Genomic DNA, 19,002 nt, shown 5'->3' on the forward strand with positions numbered 1-19,002 from the left:
CCCCAGAGCCAATTACACTTTACTTTAAACAAATTTTCAGTCCAAATCACGGTAAAAGGAAGCCATTTGGTCCATCATGTTTGAACTAGCTCTCCAAATACATATCACAAATTTGTGCCTTTTCCTTACCCTGCACATTATTTTTCTTTCATTAATCAACTAATGCTCTCTTGCATCTTTTGCTGAAACTGCCTCCTCCAGGTAATGCATTCTATAGACTGTGATAAAGCTATTTCTTACAGGGCAGTTACTTCTTTTGTCAATCACTGCAAACCTCTGCATCCAATTCTCAATTCTGTCACAAGGTAGCAAAGTCTTCCCGTCGTCTGCTCTGACCAGACCTCAAATGATTTTGCAAGATTCAACATAATCTCTTCTAAGTCTTAGCATCTTCGAGGAAAGCTGTCCCAATTCCTCTAATCAATTTTCATGAGATATCACATCACTGCAATCATTATTGTAATTTGGTCCTGCTCTGTCTCCAACATTTTCACAAAGTTCCCTCAGCATGGAAGGTTTCTGCACCCATTCAGAATGGTTCCTTCCATTTTATGTACTGTTTTTCCGACCGAACTTAACCACTTCACAATTTTCTGTATTACATTTAATGTACTACATCAACTGGTGCCTCTCCTCACCTTGACCTCTAACTTGCAGCCTCTCTCCACTCCCAAACCTTTGGGTTGTGCCCTCTCCTGCTTCTCAATCTCTAAGTAACAGCCTCTTTTCCTTCCCTCCGTGACCTCAGGGATGCAGTCTCTGCCTCCTCACCTCCTGCTGCTATTCAACAATAAATAGAACACAGAACAGAGAACATTACAGCACAGTACAGGCCCTTTGGCCCTCGATGTTGTGTCGACCTATCATACCGATCTCAAGCCCATCTAACCAACACTATTCCATGTACGTCCATATGCTTATCCAATGACGACTTCAATGTACCTGAAGTTGGCAAATCTACTACCGTTGCAGACAAAGCGTTCCATTCCCTTACTACTCTGAGTAGAGGAACTACCTCTGACATCTGGCCTGTATCTTTCACCCCTCAATTTAAAACTATGCCCCATCGTGCTTGCCGTCACCATCCCAGGAAAAAGGCTCTCCCTATCCACCCTATCTAACCCTCTGATTATTTTATATGCTTCAATTAAGTCACCTCTCAGCCTTCTTCTATCTAATGAAAACAGCCTCAAGTCCCTCAGCCTTTCCTAAGACCTTCCCTCCATACCAGGCAACATCCTAGTAAATCTCCTCTGCACCCTTTCCAAAGCTTCCACGTCCTTCTGATAATGCAGTGACCAGAACTGTACACAATTCTCCAAGTGCAGCCGCACCAGAGCTTTGTACCGCTTCACCATAACCTCTTGGTTCCGGAACTCGATCCCTCTATTATTAAAAGCTAAAACACTGTATGCCTTCTTAACAGCCCTCTCAACCTGGTTGGCAACTTTCAAGGATCTGTGTACATGGTACAATTTTATTCATTTCGTTAATCTAATATTTGATATTATAGCAGCACTAAGTAGAGCTGAAGACTAAAAATGGCAGGAGATCCCAGACCTGTGTTATGCTGCTCTTACTCAATGTGGGAGCTCAAGGACGTGGCTGATGTCCGTGACTCCTTCACGGGCAGGAAGTGTGTCCAGCTGCAGCTCTCGTTAGACCACATGATGGCTCTGGAGCTGTGGATGGACTCACTTTGGAGCATCCACGATAGCACATTCAGCAAATTGGTCATATCGCTAATGAGGATAGCTGAGGGAGAAAGGGAATGGGTGACCAAAAGGCAGAAAAAAAAGCAGGAAGGCAGTGGTGTCCCCTGTGGCCATCTCCCTCCAAAACAGGAAGGACAGGAAAAAGAGTGGAAGGGCTATAGCCACAGGGGATTCTATTGTAAGGGGAGGAGATAGGCGGTTCTATGGTCAAAAACATGCTATGTTGCCTCCCAGGTCCACCGGTCAGAGATGTGTCAGATCGACTGCAGGACATTCCAAAGGGGGAGGGTGAACAACCAGCTGTAATGGTGCATATAGGCATCAATGACATGGGTTAAAAAAAACACACAATGAGGTTCTACATGCAGAATTTAGGGAGTTAGGAGCCAAGTTAAAAGGTAGGACCTCAGGAGGTAGTAATCTCAGGATTGCTACCAGTGCCACATGCTAGTCAGAGTAGAAATGAAGAAATAGGCAGGACAAGTGAGTGGCTTGAGAGATGGTGCAGGAGGGAGGGGTTCAGATTTTTGGGACATTGGGACCGGTTCTGGGGGAGGCGGGACTATTACAAATTGGACCGTCTACACCGGGAGCCAATGTCCTCGGGGCTGCTTTTGCTAACGCTGTTGGAGAGGATTTAAACTAATGTGGCAGGGGGATGGGAGCCAAATGCACAGGTTAGTGGGCAGTAACAAGATAATAACTGCAGCCTGTAAGGAACTAGATAACAAAGTCAGTGTGACTAAGAGGAAGAGTAGACACAGAGCAGATGATGAATGCAGACGGACAGGTGGTCTGAGGTGCATTTGTTTCAATGCAAGAAGTGTGTAGTGCGCTATCAACGCAAGGTCGCTCAACTGTGGGGTCCTTACAAAAGTTATCTCAAAACTGAACAAGTTGAACTGCTGGGACCGGACAGATTTAGCAAATATCATGTGTGGCACAGCACAATTTTTGACAAAACAAATCTGAATTCTCAGAGATAATGGGAACTGCAGATGCTGGAGGGTTCCAAGATAATAAAATGTGAGGCTGGATGAACACAGCAGGCCAAGCAGCATCTCAGGAGCACAAAAGCTGACGTTTCGGGCCTAGACCCTTCATCAGAGAGGGGGATGGGGAGAGGGAACTGGAATAAATAGGGAGAGAGGGGGAGGCGGACCGAAGATGGAGAGTAAAGAAGATAGGTGGAGAGAGTATAGGTGGGGAGGTAGGGAGGGGATAGTTCAGTCCAGGGAAGACGGACAGGTCAAGGAGGTGGGATGAGGTTAGTAGGTAGATGGGGGTGCGGCTTGGCGTGGGAGGAAGGGATGGGTGAGAGGAAAAACAGGTTAGGGAGGCAGAGACAGGTTGGACTGGTTTTGGGATGCAGTGGGTGGGGGGGAAGAGCTGGGCTGGTTGTGTGGTGCAGTGGGGGGAGGGGACGAACTGGGCTGGTTTAGGGATGCAGTAGGGGAAGGGGAGATTTTGAAACTGGTGATACCATTAGGCTGCAGGGTTCCCAGGCGGAATATGAGTTGCTGTTCCTGCAACCTTCGGGTGGCATCATTGTGGCACTGCAGGAGGCCCATGATGGACATGTCATCGAGAGAATGGGAGGGGGAGTGGAAATGGTTTGCGACTGGGAGGTGCAGTTGTTTGTTGCGAACTGAGCGGAGATGTTCTGCTGAATTCTCAGATAAAGATGCATGAAAACTGATGCTATCATAAATCAGGAACTATATTCAGAATTCTCAGAAAGCTCAATGATAAACTGTATTCATCAAGAACTACTGTAATATTTATATTTTATATATACAATCTTATTTAAGTATTTCACAAACAATGAAAGTGCATATTTTTCACATTTTTCATTTCAGTGGTTCAGCCAGTTATTTTCTAACCACCATCTTTATCAGGCCGGAAAGCCATAACTAGTGGAGTGCCACAGGGATCAGTCCCAAGACGACAATTATTTACTATCTACGTTCATAACTTAGAGGAGGGGACAAGGCATAAATCCATCCAAATTTGCTGATGCTACAAAAATAGAGTAAGGGAATGTTGTCATGAGGACAGAAAGAATCTGCAAGGGGATAGACAGGTCAAGCAAGTCGGAAAAAAGTTGGCAGAGAGAGTTTAATGTAGGAAAGTACACTTTGGTAGGAGGAATCAAAAGATAGACTCTTACTTAAATAGAGGGGGACTCTAAAAAAATGCAGGGTAGGGGACTTGGATGCTCTCGTCCATAAAACACATAACAGCATGCAGGTGACTGATTGCTTTATCGCTGTCACATGTACTGAGATACTGTGAAAAGTGTTGATTTGCATGCTGGAGAGGCGAATCATACCGTACAAAGTGCAGAATACAGTGTTTACAGCCACAGAGAAGATGCTGAGAGAGAGAGATCAGAATTAACATTTGAGAGGTCCGTTCAATAGTCACAACAGGAAAGAGGCTGTTCTTAAATCTATTTGTACGCTTATTCAAACTAATATCCTCTGCCCGACAGAAGAGGATGGAAGAAAGTATAACCAGAGTGAGGGGGTATTTTGATTATGTTGGTTGCTTTCCCAAGGCAGTGGGAAGTGTAGATGGAGTCAATGGATGGAAGGCTAGTTTGCGTGATGGATTGGGCTGTGCTCATGATTCTCTTTAGCTTCTTGCAGTCTTGGGAACAGCAACTGCCATACCACACAGAGATGCATCCAGATAGGATGCATCTACAAAATTAGGTAGGGTCCTCATGGACATGCTGAATTTCCTTAGCCTCCTTGACCATCATGTTGACATGGGTAGACCAGGACACATTGTTGGTGAGCAACATTCCCAGGAGCTTCACACTATCAACCATCTGCACCTCAGCACCATTGCTGCAGACAGAAGCTTCCTGAAATCAATATCCAGCTCCTTCATTCTGCTATGTTGATGGACAGATTGTTATCTTTCCATCATGCCAGCAAGCACTCAATTGTTTTTCCTGTAATCTGACTTATTGTTGTTTGAGGTCCGACCTACAATGGAAGCATCATCAGCAAACTTGTAAACGGAGTTGGGGCCACACAGTCATGATTCCATAAGGAGTATAGAGTAGGGGCAGCTCTGCTGGGCACCGGTGTTGAGGCTTACGGTGGAGGAAGTGTTGTCATCTATCCTTACTGATTGTGGTCTCTGGGTCAGGAAGTCGAGAATCCTGTTACAGAGAGGGATGCTGAGGCGGAGGTCTCAGAGTTTAGAGAGGAGATTGTTTGGAATTACAGTGTGGAAGGTGGTGCTCTGATCAATAAGTAACAGCCTGATGTAGGTATCCTTGTTATCCAGACATTCCAGGGATGACTGTCAGGCCAGGGAGACGGTATCAGCTGGAGACCTGTTGCAGTGGTAGGTGAATTGCAAAGGATCAAAGCACTTTGGTAGGTTGGAGTTGATGTGAGCCATGACGATGGTGATGCAAGTAATTTAGAAGGCAAATGGAATTTTGGCCTTTATTGGAAGGAGGTTTTAGTTCAAAAATGGGCAAGTTTTTTTGCAACTGATCAGGCTATCGAGGAGGTCACACTTGGAGACATACAAGAAAGGATACACAGCCATGGGAAGCAGTTCAAAAGAGATTCACTGGGCTGATTCGTCGGATCATGATTTATCAAGAATGGTTACACAGAAGGTCTTTATTCATTCAAGTTTAGAAGAATGAGGGGTGATCTTACTGAAACACAAAATTTTGAGGGGGCTTGACAGGCTAGATGTGAAGACAATGTTTCCATTAGTGTGGAAATCTCAAACTCAGCAACATAGTTACAGAAGAAGGGAACATTGATTGAAACCGGAGATGCAAAGAAATTTCTTCTCTCAGCAGGTAGCGATTGTTTAGAATACAAGAGAATTGTGAAAGGTACATCACTGAAAGAATTTAAACAAGGTGGTCGATAAGATTTTTGAAATAGAGAAGTTGAGGGCTCTGAGAAGCTGATATGGAAGAGGAGTTGAGTCCTGGGCAGGTCAGCCATGTTCTTAAAGGATGGTGAGGCAGGGTCGAGAGGTAGAACATCCAGATCCTGGTGCTATTTCTTATGTTTTTGTCTGCTTTCTAGAACTGATAAGGAGTTTTATTGTGCTAAATGGCCAAGCAAGCTACTGACACAGAACAAGACTGAAATAATTTGCTCAATAAAACATTTCATGAGGCTTTATGGGATAAAGAATATTTTCATGTACTACTTTGCTGACATCAATCAAAATCTGCTCAATTGAAAGAAATACATTCAGTTCACACAATTTTATGTCATTCTTTCCTTCAATGTATCAAGTATATCTTTGTTGTAATTCATTAAAGTTTGTCTTTCTCAGGGACTTAAAATATGAAACAATACATAATACTGAAGTGTACAGCAGTGAGCACAATGGTCCAATTCCAAATACTTTTAGATGGATCGGGAAAAATATCTGCTACCTGCAGCTTCATCATGAATATATTCAAATTGTTCCAGTCCTGAACCATTTCAGACTGTAGTTCGGATGCTCACATCTCTCACTATTTGGATTTTGTTTTGCGATTACATTCTAAAGTGCAGACTACAGACCAGAACATTGTATTTTTGGAAAAGAAATATTATAAAACTAAATAACTTCATGAACCATGATAATAAAATATTAATTGCTTGCTTAAATTGAAAGGGTTCTTTATCTTGCTCATATATTTGAAGCCAAATTATTTGGACATGCTTTCTACAACAGATTGGCTAGTTTAGAAAATGTTTTCACTGTTACTTGTATAAATTTCAACCTCATATTTAAGTCATCAAGCTGGTGAGAAATCTTTGGAGAGAAAGAGACATCAAGTGGAGATAACTGACTGGCCAGATCATTTAATATTTTGACTTCTTGTTTGACTGGGGCAATTTCTTCTTTAAAAACCTAATGGAGAGGAAGCGTATAAAATCTGAGAAATATCCTGAAATTAATGATTAAATGTAAAGAAGAAATTAAATTAAAACTAACATCCTAATATTAAATACAAAATACAAAAGCATCTGCTGAAAATGACATTCAATTAATAAAGATCTCGAGTTAAAAGTAACAGTGATGATGAAACTATCATAAATTGTTGTAACAGAAAACTGAATTCACTAAACTATTCTTCAGGGAAGGGAATCTGCCTTCCTCAGCAATTCTGGTAAATGACTTCAAATTCACTGGGATATGGCTGACTCTCTACTGACTTCCAAAATGGCCCACCAAGCCATTCCTGGATGGGAAATGAATGTTAGCCTTGCCAGCAGTGCTCTCATCCTGTGAAAGAATGCTTTAAAAAAAAGTGGATTTAATAAATGTCGAAGTAAGTAACAAAACAGGACAAAACAACTCAAAAAGGCTTTGAAGGATAATACTACTAAGTCCTGTTCTTCTTCCTTACTTTATGCTATCTGTATGCAGAGCTGCATTTGAAATTACAATTTGACACCTGCCTGATGCACATCACACATAAAGACATCCTGAGGCATCCCAAAACTCAATCTGTTAACCAGTTCCAATTCAAGCCATTAGGAAATCAACCTCTGGATGTCGGGTATGCGTTGCCTGAACAAGCATAAACTCTTCCCTTTTTATATATACCACCAAGCAAATAGCAGACAATTAGGTTTAATGCAGAAACGGTTTTAGGTTTTGGTTGGCAAAATCAGGGCAGAACTTATACACTTAATGGTGAGGTCCTCAGCAGTGTCGCCAAACAAACTTGGGGAGCAGGTTCAGAGTTCCTTGAAAGTGGAGTTGCAGGTAGAGAAGAAGGCGTTTAATATGCTTGCTTTTCTTGGTCACAGCACTAAATATAGAAGTTGGGAAGTCATGTTGCAGCTACAAAGGACATTGGTTAGGCCATTTTTGGAATACTGCATTCAATTCAGGTTTCCTTGCTATAGGAAAGTTGTCGTGAAATTTGAAAGGGTTCAGAAAAGATTTACAAGAACATTGCCAGGGTTGAAGGGTTTGACTGTAGGGAGAGGCTGCTTTCTCTCAAGTACCTGCTTCAAAATCTTCCCACCCCCAGCCTCATCTCATATCCAGCCTGACTGATCCAGACTGATCAGAAGGTAACAATGTGACCACCTCTGAATGGCACTTCTCACAAGACATAAGAAAAAAGTCGCTCAGCAACATCATTTCTTTTTCTGGCAACAGAAGTTTTAATTGCAATAAATTACAAAGAATTAACGAAAAGAAAAGCATGCTGCTGTTCGACTCTTCAGAAATATGACAAATCCCAAATTTCCAGTTAAATCTTGGTAAAAATGGAGTGACGAAAATCATCTGCACACAGAGTGCGAGCAGCAGCGGAGGCAAGACGGACCCGGAAGACTGCAGCTAAGGTAAAGCAGTTTATTTTTAAAATTACTTACTGGTAGCGGGCAGCGGTGTTTTTCCTCTTTCAGAGAAGGAGCGGGAGCAGCAGAGGAAGTGACGAGGACCAGAGGGGCAGCCGGGAAGGAAAGCAGTGACCATATATATCAGCAAGGCGTGTTAGGGAAATGGAGCTGGAGCTGGATGAACTACGGATCATTCGTGAGGCAGAGGGGGTAATTGAGAGGAGTTACCGGGAGTTGGTCACTCCTAAGGCTCAGGACGAGGATAGATGGGTTACAGTTAGGGGGAGGAAAGGGGACAGACAGACAGTGCAGAGATCCCCTGTGGGCATTCCCCTCAGCAATAAGTATACCGTTTTGGATACTGCTGGGGGGGAATGACCTACCAGAGGAAAGCCATAGTAGTCAGTTCTCTGGCACTGAGCCTGACACTGTGGCAAAGAAGGGAAGGGGGCAGAATAGAAAAGTACTCGTGGTAGGGGACTCGATAGTTAGGGGAATCGACAGAGATTTTGTGGGCAAGATCGGGATTCCCGGAAGGTATGTTGCCTCCCTGGTGCCAGGGTCCGGGACGTCTCCGATCGGGTGTATAAGGTTCTAAAACGGGAGGGTGAACAGCCAGAAATCGTGTTACATATTGGCACAAATGATATAGCCAGAAATAGGTTTGAGGATATAAAAAGTGATTTCAGGGAGTTAGGATGGAAGCTGCAGAGCAGGACGAACAGAGTAGTGTTCTCTGGTTTACTACCGGTGCCACGAGATAGCGAGGTGAGGAACGGGGAGCGGGCGCAGCTGAACACGTGGCTACGCAGCTGGTGTAGGAGGGAGGGCTTCAGATATGTTGATAATTGGGATGCCTTCTGGGGAAGGTGGGACCTGTACAAGAAGGACGGGTTGCATCTGAACTGGAAGGGGACCAATGTCCTGGGTGGAAGGTTTGCTCGAGTAGTTCGAGAGGGTTTAAACCTGAGCTGTATACCAGAGGTGAGCGTTGATGCAGGTGAGGCAGTAACAGGAGGTAGACCAGCTAGTGGGAAGGATTTTCCTGGGAAGGAACCAAGGGATCGGTTAAAGTGTGTTTGCTTTAATGCAAGGAGTATCAGGAATAAAAGTGATGAACTTAGAGCATGGATCAGTACCTGGTGCTATGATGTTGTGGCCATAACAGAGACATGGGTTTCTCATGGGCAGGAATGGTTGCTGGATCTTCCAGGGTTTAGAACATTTAAAAAGAATAGGGAGGGGGGAGAAAGAGGAGGGGGTGTAGCACTACTAATCAGAGAGGGGATCACAGCTACAGAAACTTCCATTGTCGAGGAAGATCTGCCTACTGAGACAGTATGGGTGGAAATTAGGAACAGCAAGGGAGTAGTCACCTCGTTAGGGGTTTACTACAGGCCCCCCAATAGCAGCAGGGAGATTGAAGAAAGCATAGGTCGACAGATTTTGGAAAAGTGTGGACGCAGTAGGGTTGTTGTAATGGGTGACTTTAACTTTCCTAATATTGATTGGAACCTCCTTCGAGCAGAAGATTTGAATGGAGCTGTTTTTGTAAGGTGTGTTCAGGAGGGTTTCCTACCGCAGTACGTTGACAGGCCGACGAGGGGAGAGGCCATTCTAGACTTGGTGCTCGGAAACGAGCCGGGGCAGGTATCAGATCTTGTGGTGGGAGAGCATTTTGGTGATAGTGACCATAACTGCCTCACGTTCTGCATAGCTATGGAGAAGGAGAGGATTAGGCAAAATGGGAGGATATTTAATTGGGGAAGAGGAAACTATGATGTGATTAGACATGAGTTAGGAAGCATGGACTGGGAGCAGTTGTTCCATGGTAAGGGAACTATAGACATGTGGAGATAATGGGAACTGCAGATGCTGGAGATTCCAAGATAATAAAATGTGAGGCTGGATGAACACAGCAGGCCAAGCAGCATCTCAGGAGCACAAAAGCTGACGTTTCGGGCCTAGACCCTTCATCAGAGAGGTCCCTCTCTGATGAAGGGTCTAGGCCCGAAACGTCAGCTTTTGTGCTCCTGAGATGCTGCTTGGCCTGCTGTGTTCATCCAGCCTCACATTTTATTATCTATAGACATGTGGAGATGGTTAAAGGAACAGTTGTTGGGAGTGATGAGTAAATATGTCCCTCTGAGACAGGCAAGAAGGGGTAAGATTAAGGAACCTTGGATGACGAGAGCGGTGGAGCTTCTAGTGAAAAGGAAGAAGGTAGCTTACATAAGGTGGAGGTCAAGTTCAGCTTGAGAGGATTACATGCAGGCAAGGAAGGAGCTCAAAAATGGTCTGAGGAGAGCCAGGAGGAGGCACGAGAAAGGCTTGGCAGAAGGAATCCGGGAAAACACAAAGGCATTTTACACTTACGTGAGGAATAAGAGAATGATCAAAGAAAGAGTAGGGCCGATCAGGGATAGCATAGGGAACTTGTGTGTGGAGCCTGACGAGGTAGGGGAAGCCCTAAATGAGTTTTTTGCTTCTGTCTTTACGAAAGAAACGAACTTTGTAGTGAATGAAACCTTTGAAGAGCAGGTGTGCATGCTGGAATGGATAGAGATAGACGAAGCTGATGTGCTGAAAATTTTGTCAAACATTAAGATTGACGAGTCGCCAGGCCCGGATCAGATTTGTCCTCGGCTGCTTTGGGAAGCGAGAAATGCAATTGCTTCGCCACTTGCGAAGATCTTTGCATCCTCGCTCTCCACTGGAGTCGTACCTGAGGACTGGAGAGAGGCAAATGTAATTCCTCTCTTCAAGAAAGGAAATAGGGAAATCCCCGGCAATTATAGACCGGTAAGTCTCACGTCTGTCGTCTGCAAGGTGTTAGAAAGGATTCTGAGGGATAAGATTTATGACCATCTGGAAGAGCATGGCTTGATCAAATACAGTCAACACGGCTTTGTGAGGGGTAGGTCATGCCTTACAAACCTTATCGAGTTTTTTGAGGATGTGACTAGAAAAGTTGATGAGGGTCGAGCTGTGGATGTGGTGTATATGGACTTCAGTAAGGCATTTGATAAGGTTCCCCATGGTAGGCTCATTCAGAAGGTCAGGAGGAATGGGATACAGGGGAACTTAGCTGCTTGGATACAGAATTGGCTGGCCAACAGAAGACAGCGAGTGGTAGTAGAAGGAAAATATTCTGCCTGGAAGTCAGTGGTGAGTGGAGTTCCACAGGGCTCTGTCCTTGGGCCTCCACTGTTTGTAATTTTTATTAATGACTTGGACGAGGGAATTGAAGGATGGGTCAGCAAGTTTGCAGACGACACAAAGGTCAGAGGTGTCGTTGACAGTGTAAAGGGCTGTTGTAGGCTGCAGCGGGACATTGACAGGATGCAGAGATGGGCTGAGAGGTGGCAGATGGAGTTCAACCTGGATAAATGCGAGGTGATGCATTTTGCAAGGTCGAATTTGAAAGCTGAGTACAGGATTAAGGATAGGATTCTTGGCAGCGTGGAGGAACAGAGGGATCTTGGTGTGCAGATACATAGATCCCTTAAAATGGCCACCCAAGTGGACAGGGTTGTTAAGAAAGCATATGGTGTTTTGGCTTTCATTAACAGGGGGATTGAGTTTAAGAGTCGTGAGATCTTGTTGCAGCTCTATAAAACTTTGGTTAGACCGCACTTGGAATAGTGCATCCAGTTCTGGGCGCCCTATTATAGGAAAGATGTGGATGCTTTGGAGAGGGTTCAGAGGAGGTTTACCAGGATGCTGCCTGGACTGGAGGGCTTATCTTATGAAGAGAGGTTGACTGAGCTCGGTCTCTTTTCATTGGAGAAAAGGAGGAGGAGAGGGGACCTAATTGAGGTATACAAGATAATGAGAGGCATAGATAGAGTTGATAGCCAGAGACTATTTCCCAGGGCAGAAATGGCTAGCACGAGGGGTCATAGTTTTAAGCTGGTTGGTGGAAAGTATAGAGGGGATGTCAGAGGCAGGTTCTTTACGCAGAGAGTTGTGAGAGCATGGAATGCGTTGCCAGCAGCAGTTGTGGAAGCAAGGTCATTGGGGTCATTTAAGAGACTGCTGGTCACAGAAATTTGAGGGTGCATACATGAGGATCAATGGTCGGCACAACATTGTGGGCTGAAGGGCCTGTTCTGTGCTGTACTGTTCTATGTTCTATGTTCTATGTTCTACAACGGGGTGGCCTGTTCTTGAATCCATAGTATTTATGTAGCCGATCTTGTTCAGTTTCTGGTTAATAGTAACACCTCTGATGTTGACAGTGGGGGATGCAGCGATGGTAACAGCAATAAATATCAAGAGATGATGGCTAAATTCTCCCTTGTTGGAGATGGCCATTGCTTGGCACTTGTGTGGTGCAAATATTACCGAGCACTTATCAGCCTAAGCCTGGATAATATACTGGTCTTGCTGCATTTAAACATGGACTGCTTTATTATCTAAGGAGTTGGAAATGGTACTGAACATTGTGGAGTCATCAGTGAACATCCCCACTTCTGACTTTATAGAGAGAAGCTGAAGCAGCACAGATGTTTGGGCCTTGGATGCTGCCCTGACGAACGCTGAAAGAGATGTTCTGGAGGTGAAATGACTATGTCTAACAATCACAAACGTTTTCCTTTGTGCTTGGTATGACTCCAATTAACAAAGACCTTTTCCCTGCCTTACAAGAATCTAAGTCCACCTTAAAATATTCAATGACCCCAACTCTGTCATCTTATGAGGCAGCTAGTTCCAATGTCATACAACTATCAGAGAAAAAATGCTCTGCTCATCTGTCCTGAAGTGGCAAGTCCAAATTTTGCATAAGTGTCCCGAGTTCAGCGCTCGCCAAAGTATAGGAAAAATCTTTCTACATATTCCTCATGAAGACCATTCGGAATCATATATACTTCAAGGAAATCACCTCCTTACTCTTCTCAACCTCAGCAAAAACAAGCCCAGTCTATCTAAGACAACAAAGTGTGGAGCTGGATGAACACAGCAGTCCAAGCAGCATCCCTGGAGCACAAAAGCTGATGTTTCGGGTCTAGACCCTTCAGCCTCTCTGATGAAGGGTCGAGGCCCGAAACGTGAGATTTTGTGCTCCTAAGATGCTGCTTGGCCTGCTGTGTTCATCCAGCTCGACATATTGTTATCTCGCATTCTCCAGCATCTGCAGTTACCATTATCTCTCCAAAATAAAGGCTGATGTCTTTCAAAACCCAATGTCAGATTTTGCAGACAGTCCTCACCATGGAAAAATACTAAATATGTAAAAAGAAAACTGGAGGTGAATCCATTCAAACAATTTTCATTGGCACAACAAATGTTCAAACTGTAAAAGCAGGTTAAGCACCTGAATATGAGGAAACTGTACTCAAACTTTGACCAGACACTTAGAGCTAACAAATGCGAGAAATATCCATTTCTTTCTGGATTACCAATTTTGCTGTTGGGAAAATAGGCCTAGACTTAGCAATGTAAATTCAAACAAGATAGCAACCTCTCAGATCTCAACACTCACAGTCGTAGAGTTCTGTTTTCACAGGTTGGAGTATAATAGCATCAAGTACAATACACCAAATCTTCTTTGGTACCTTTTCCTTCCATAAAACTGTTTTTAGTCGATGCGCACAGAATTCATTTTATACACGTTGAAAAGTTCAAGAGGCCAGTTCCAGCACTTGGACTTGCATCTTCTTCATCATCACAACAGAACAAAATAAAGACCCACTCTTTCGAAGTCACGTTTTCCATTTTTAGTGACAAGGTGAAGTGCAAGAACTGCTCACTTGATGTTAAAATCTCTTAACTATGTACCTATATATTTCAATTCTGTGAAATATGTGGAATGAGTTCGAGAAAAGGATTAATTTTGTTGCTCTGGGAGAGAGCTGGTACAGATAAAATAGGTTGAATGGCCTCCTCCCATGCTAAAAATGTCCATAACTATTCTTGGCCGTGCTAAATTAAAGTGGGCATCCTTTCATTATGACTGTGAGACGCAGCATGTTACGATAGATGGCATAATGGAGAAATCCTTTGTTATTAATGAATTTGTCGGCACTAGGCATCCTTCCGAAGTCAAATGTTTGACATGTACCTGTTGCACTGACTTGGTTCCAAACACTTATAATGTGGAGGTGCTGGTGTTGGACTAGGATAGACAAAGTCAGAAGCCACATGGCATCAGGTTATAATCTGACAGGTTTATTTGAAATCACACAAGATTTGAAGTGCAGTCCCTTCATCACATGCGGTCAGAGAGGAAAACACACAGACACACAATTTATAAGCAGAGAGATCAAAAGATCATACAACTGGTGTGAGTGGAGTGTCAGATAATAAGTCTTCATCCAGGACGTTTGTTTATTTGCAGATATTTTGTTGAAGAAGCACACAACTTGTAGTTACAGTCAGTGTGGTATCTTATAAATTCTTGCTTTTGAAATAAAGTTTAAAACTCTACGACAGATTCTGAACACAAGCCTCTAAACTACAAGTCAGAGTCTGACCTGAGATGTCACCTTTTGTACATTCCTGTTGCGCTGCCTGATTATCATGACAACACAGCACTGACATTGACTTTATAAACACTCTCCTTGCCTTTAACACTCTTGGTCGCCTGGAAAGAGTTATTATCTGACACTCCACTCAGGCCAATTCTATGATCTTTTGATCTCTCTGCTTATAAGCTGTGTGTCTGTGTGGTCACCTCACGAACTGCACCTGATGAAGGGGCTGAACTCCAATAGCTTGTGTGAATTGAAATGAACCTGTTGGACGATAAGCTGGTGTCATGTGACTTCTGACTTCACACAGTTGTAGGATATGTTTTCAATCCTACCATGACTTGACAATAAGCCAACTTAAAATTTATAAAATGAGAAGTATGTCTAACCTTGAGCCTTTAAAAAAGGAAATATTACAACCATAGTATTCCCCATGGTAGGCTCATTCAGAAGGTCAGGAGGAATGGGATACAGGGGAACGTAGCTGCTGGGATACAGAATTGGCTGGCCAACAGAAGACAGCGAGTGGTAGTAGAAGGAAAATATTCTGCCTGGAAGTCAGTGGTGAGTGGGGTTCCACAGGGCTCTGTCCTTGGGCCTCTACTGTTTGTAATTTTTATTAATGACTTGGATGAGGGGATCGAAGGATGGGTCAGCAAGTTTGCAGATGACACAAAGGTCGGAGGTGTCGTTGACAGTATAGAGGGCTGTTGTAGGCTGCAGCGAGACATTGACAGGATGCAGAGATGGGCTGAGAGGTGGCAGATGGAGTTCAACCTGGATAAATGCGAGGTGATGCATTTTGCAAGGTCGAATTTGAAAGCTGAGTACAGGATTAAGGATAGGATTCTTGGCAGAGTGGAGGAACAGAGGGATCTTGGTGTGCAGATACAGAGATCCCTTAAAATGGCCGCCCAAGTGGACAGGGTTGTTAAGAAAGCATATGGTGTTTTGGCTTTCATTAACAGGGGGATTGAGTTTAAGAGTCGTGAGATCTTGTTGCAGCTCTGTAAAACTTTGGTGAGACCGCACTTGGAATAGTGCATCCAGTTCTGGTCGCCCTATTATAGGAAAGATGTGGATGCTTTGGAGAGGGTTCCGAGGAGGTTTACCAGGGTCCTGGCTGGACTGGAGGGCTTATCTTATGAAGAGAGGTTGACTGAGCTCGGTCTCTTTTCATTGGAGAAAAGGAGGAGGAGAGGGGACCTAATTGAGGTATACAAGATAATGAGAGGCATAGATAGAGTCGATAGCCAGAGACTATTTCCCAGGGCAGAAATGGCTAGCACGACGGGTCATAGTTTTAAGCTGGTTGGTGGAAAGTATAGAGGGGATGTCAGAGGCGGGTTCTTTACACAGAGAGTTGTGAGAGCATGGAATGCGTTGCCAGCAGCAGTTGTGGAAGCAAGGTCATTGGGGTCATTTAAGAGACTGCTGGACATGCATATAGTCACAGAAATGTGAGGGTGCATACATGAGGATCAATGGTCGGCACAACATTGTGGGCTGAAGGGCCTGTGCTGTGCTGTGCTGTACTGTTCTATGTTCTATGTTCATTGTACAGTCTGGCAGTAAAGACAGAACGAATGATTTAATCGACTGTGTTTGACACCTCACAATTAATCCCCCTGATGGAAGAAAGGTTGGCTGTGTTCTCTTTCTTCAGGAACATCCAGCTAATACCATCTTACTACTGCTTGTTTTATTCATCTGGTGTTCCATCTAATTCCTTTCAGTCTTGGTCAAACCTTCATGTAATTTATTTAAATTTTCAATAAAATAAATTTAACTTTATATTCCACAATTTTAACATTTCCTTTGAAGGTTTGAATGGTTCACTTAGTACACTGCACATGTTGTGTTCATAATTGGAGAAGATGGTGGAAAAATCAAGATATATTGACAAGTAAACAAATGGCTAACTTCTGCTTTCTTGTCAGTAAAGCCTTTTGAACAGAACATAAAGTTGCGCAACTACGTAGAGATAACAATTTAAAAGTGGGAAGACCACTGTTTGTGGTCCCCACACCAATCTCTATTCACTACCTACGGACTGCATTACTCCTCCTTGGCAACAATGTTATGTTACACTTGTCTCAGCACAACCGTGGCATCTTGTTTATCCCACGATGAACGTCCGACCACACATTCATGCAATCCCTAAAGCTGTCTCTTTACATCTTTTTAATACTGCCTACCTGTCTCTTGTCTTGACTCATTAGCAGTGAAACCTTCATCTGGAACTACTTCACTTCTGGACCTGACAACTCCAATGCATTGCCTGTTTGAGTCCCACATTTGCCCATTGAAAGCTTGATGTCGTCTAAATCTCCACTGCCCGAGTCTCATCTTGAACCAAATCCTATTCTCTGTACTTTCTACCTGACTGATAGTATTAACAGTAATTTTATTAAATTCTCATTTTTGTTTCCAAATCGTTCCTTGGCTCTGCCAATCGCTATTTTCGTAATCTCCACCAGTCCAACCATAATTCAGGATATCTGCACTCGTCTAATTATGTCCTCTTGCCCACTCTTGATTTCAAACGGCCCACTACTGGTTGCCAAACATTTAATTGTGTAGGCTTCAAACCCAAGAAGAGACTTCCTACACCTTCAGCGAGCAAACTCACATCCAGAACCTCAACCTGAGCAACAAATCTTCGCAAAACTCACTAACTTCCGACACCTCTTAGCCTCTGTACATTTCCTCTTTTAAGGCACTTTTTAAAAGAATCCTCTTTGATCAAGCTCTTGATCATCAGAACTAACAACTTAATAAGGCTCAGTTGTATTCTGGGATCGTTAATACTCCTTTCAGATGTCTTCAAAGTTTCTCTCCAATAAAGAGATTACATAAGTGGTTGAAGTCATTGCCAAGCAGAGGGGGACGAATTGGGGAGTTATTTCAAAGAGCTATGATATGCCAGGAGACCTCCTTCCACACGCCAACTCTGATTCTACAAAAGCAAAAATGAGTTTCAGACTTGGGAAGATCCTTCAAAAATGTCACAAGTAACCAGCTTTTGGGCAGAGTCGAGCTGCTGAGATGATAGACCAGGATTTAGGGGTACCAGTAGTGATAATATGCTGAACACAATCAAATTTTGAGGTTGTAGAATGATGCGGTCTTCAGCATTTTTGACACTTTGACCATTTTCCTTCCTTTCCACAGAACAAGTCAAATAGCAGCAGCACAATGTTGCATGGCCGCTCAAGCCTGCTCCACCGTTGATGATGATTGTGGCTGGTCTTCCACATCAATTAAACTATTGCTCATATCTCATCCGCTTTTCAAAACATCGATTTATTCACGTGTAGCATCCCTCTCGCTAACTTCATGAGAATTCATTCCAATCACTGAACTCCTAACGCTGACCCACCCCAGGTCAAAAAATTCAGCTGAGATCAGGAACTGATCTCGCCTGTATGGCTGAGCTGGCTTTTAAAAAGTTTGCCAGTGAGATAGTCCCAGCGAGAAACATTCATTCAAAAAAATAGAATTGCATGGATTGCTCTCCAATCCTAAACTCTATTCAAATTCAGTTGGCTGAACGGTTGGTTTGTGATGCAGAGTGATGCCCTGCAGAGAGGGCTCAATTGCCACACCAGTGACCTTACCACAAAGGGTCTTCGCCTCAACCGCTCTACTTGCCTGAGGCATGGTGATCTTCAGGTTAAATCATAACCAGTTGTGTCTCTCTAAGGAGTGGCCAAATGGCGTGGTAAGGCTTTACCTTTAATCCTGATAACATGGCAACAAGCAGATAACTCAGCTGATGTCACTGACTAATAGAATCCTCAATTATACTCATATTACCGATGTGATATCATCAGAATGCATGCTCAACGAAGTTTTAATTTGCAAATTAAGTTAACAACCATTCAATCAATATTACTTCACTACTCATATTACTGATCGTCTCGATACAACATTGTGGTTACATCTGTTCATAAGTGAAGTGTAATGTAATTGCACTTACTGTGGTTTTATCAATGTGATCCTGCAATGAGTCAATAAGCAGTTCACCCACAGGTTGTCAATCAGTGCGGACCCCTTCAGCTGTTATCACATGAGCCTCAAGATCATCCAGAGCTTTCTGCAGTTCTTGAAGTTTCTCCAACACCTTTTCCACCTGTTTCTGCCAGTTGCTCGCATGGGTTTTCAATTGCTCCCAAGTTTCCTTCACTTCTATTGACTGTTTGCGGACAGCTTTGGCAATTCTCTGGGCTCTCTCTTCCGGGGTAGGTTCTGGAAATATGAAGTGCAAATAATTTATCAACTATTCATGACTTTGATCTATAGAACTTAAGTTTTCTTTCTAAACCCCTTTCCTCTAAAAGGTCTCTCTGGACTTTCTCCTGAAATTGGGAATAGAAAGTATAAGACTCAAGATTTTATGACAGGCACATCAATGATAAATTCTCTAATTAGCTAGCAGGTCGCGGAGCCATTAACAGGGAATCACGG

General features: G+C 43.5%; 1 protein-coding gene across 2 annotated transcripts in view; it reads right to left on the reverse strand.

Annotated features, from left to right (window-relative positions):
• Positions 1 to 18,725, reverse strand: part of LOC132209066 (utrophin-like) — a 45,673-nt gene extending 26,948 nt beyond the window's left edge. For both annotated transcript variants that reach the window (XR_009445168.1, XR_009445169.1), the window contains exon 1: positions 18,515 to 18,725. The gene's annotated coding sequence lies outside the window, so the exon portion shown is untranslated. The remainder of the gene's footprint in view (positions 1 to 18,514) is intronic.
• Between the last annotated feature and the right edge of the window lie 277 nt (positions 18,726 to 19,002).

This window comes from Stegostoma tigrinum, unplaced genomic scaffold (assembly GCF_030684315.1).
Source record: "Stegostoma tigrinum isolate sSteTig4 unplaced genomic scaffold, sSteTig4.hap1 scaffold_64, whole genome shotgun sequence".
Taxonomy (NCBI): Eukaryota; Metazoa; Chordata; class Chondrichthyes; order Orectolobiformes; family Stegostomatidae; genus Stegostoma; species Stegostoma tigrinum.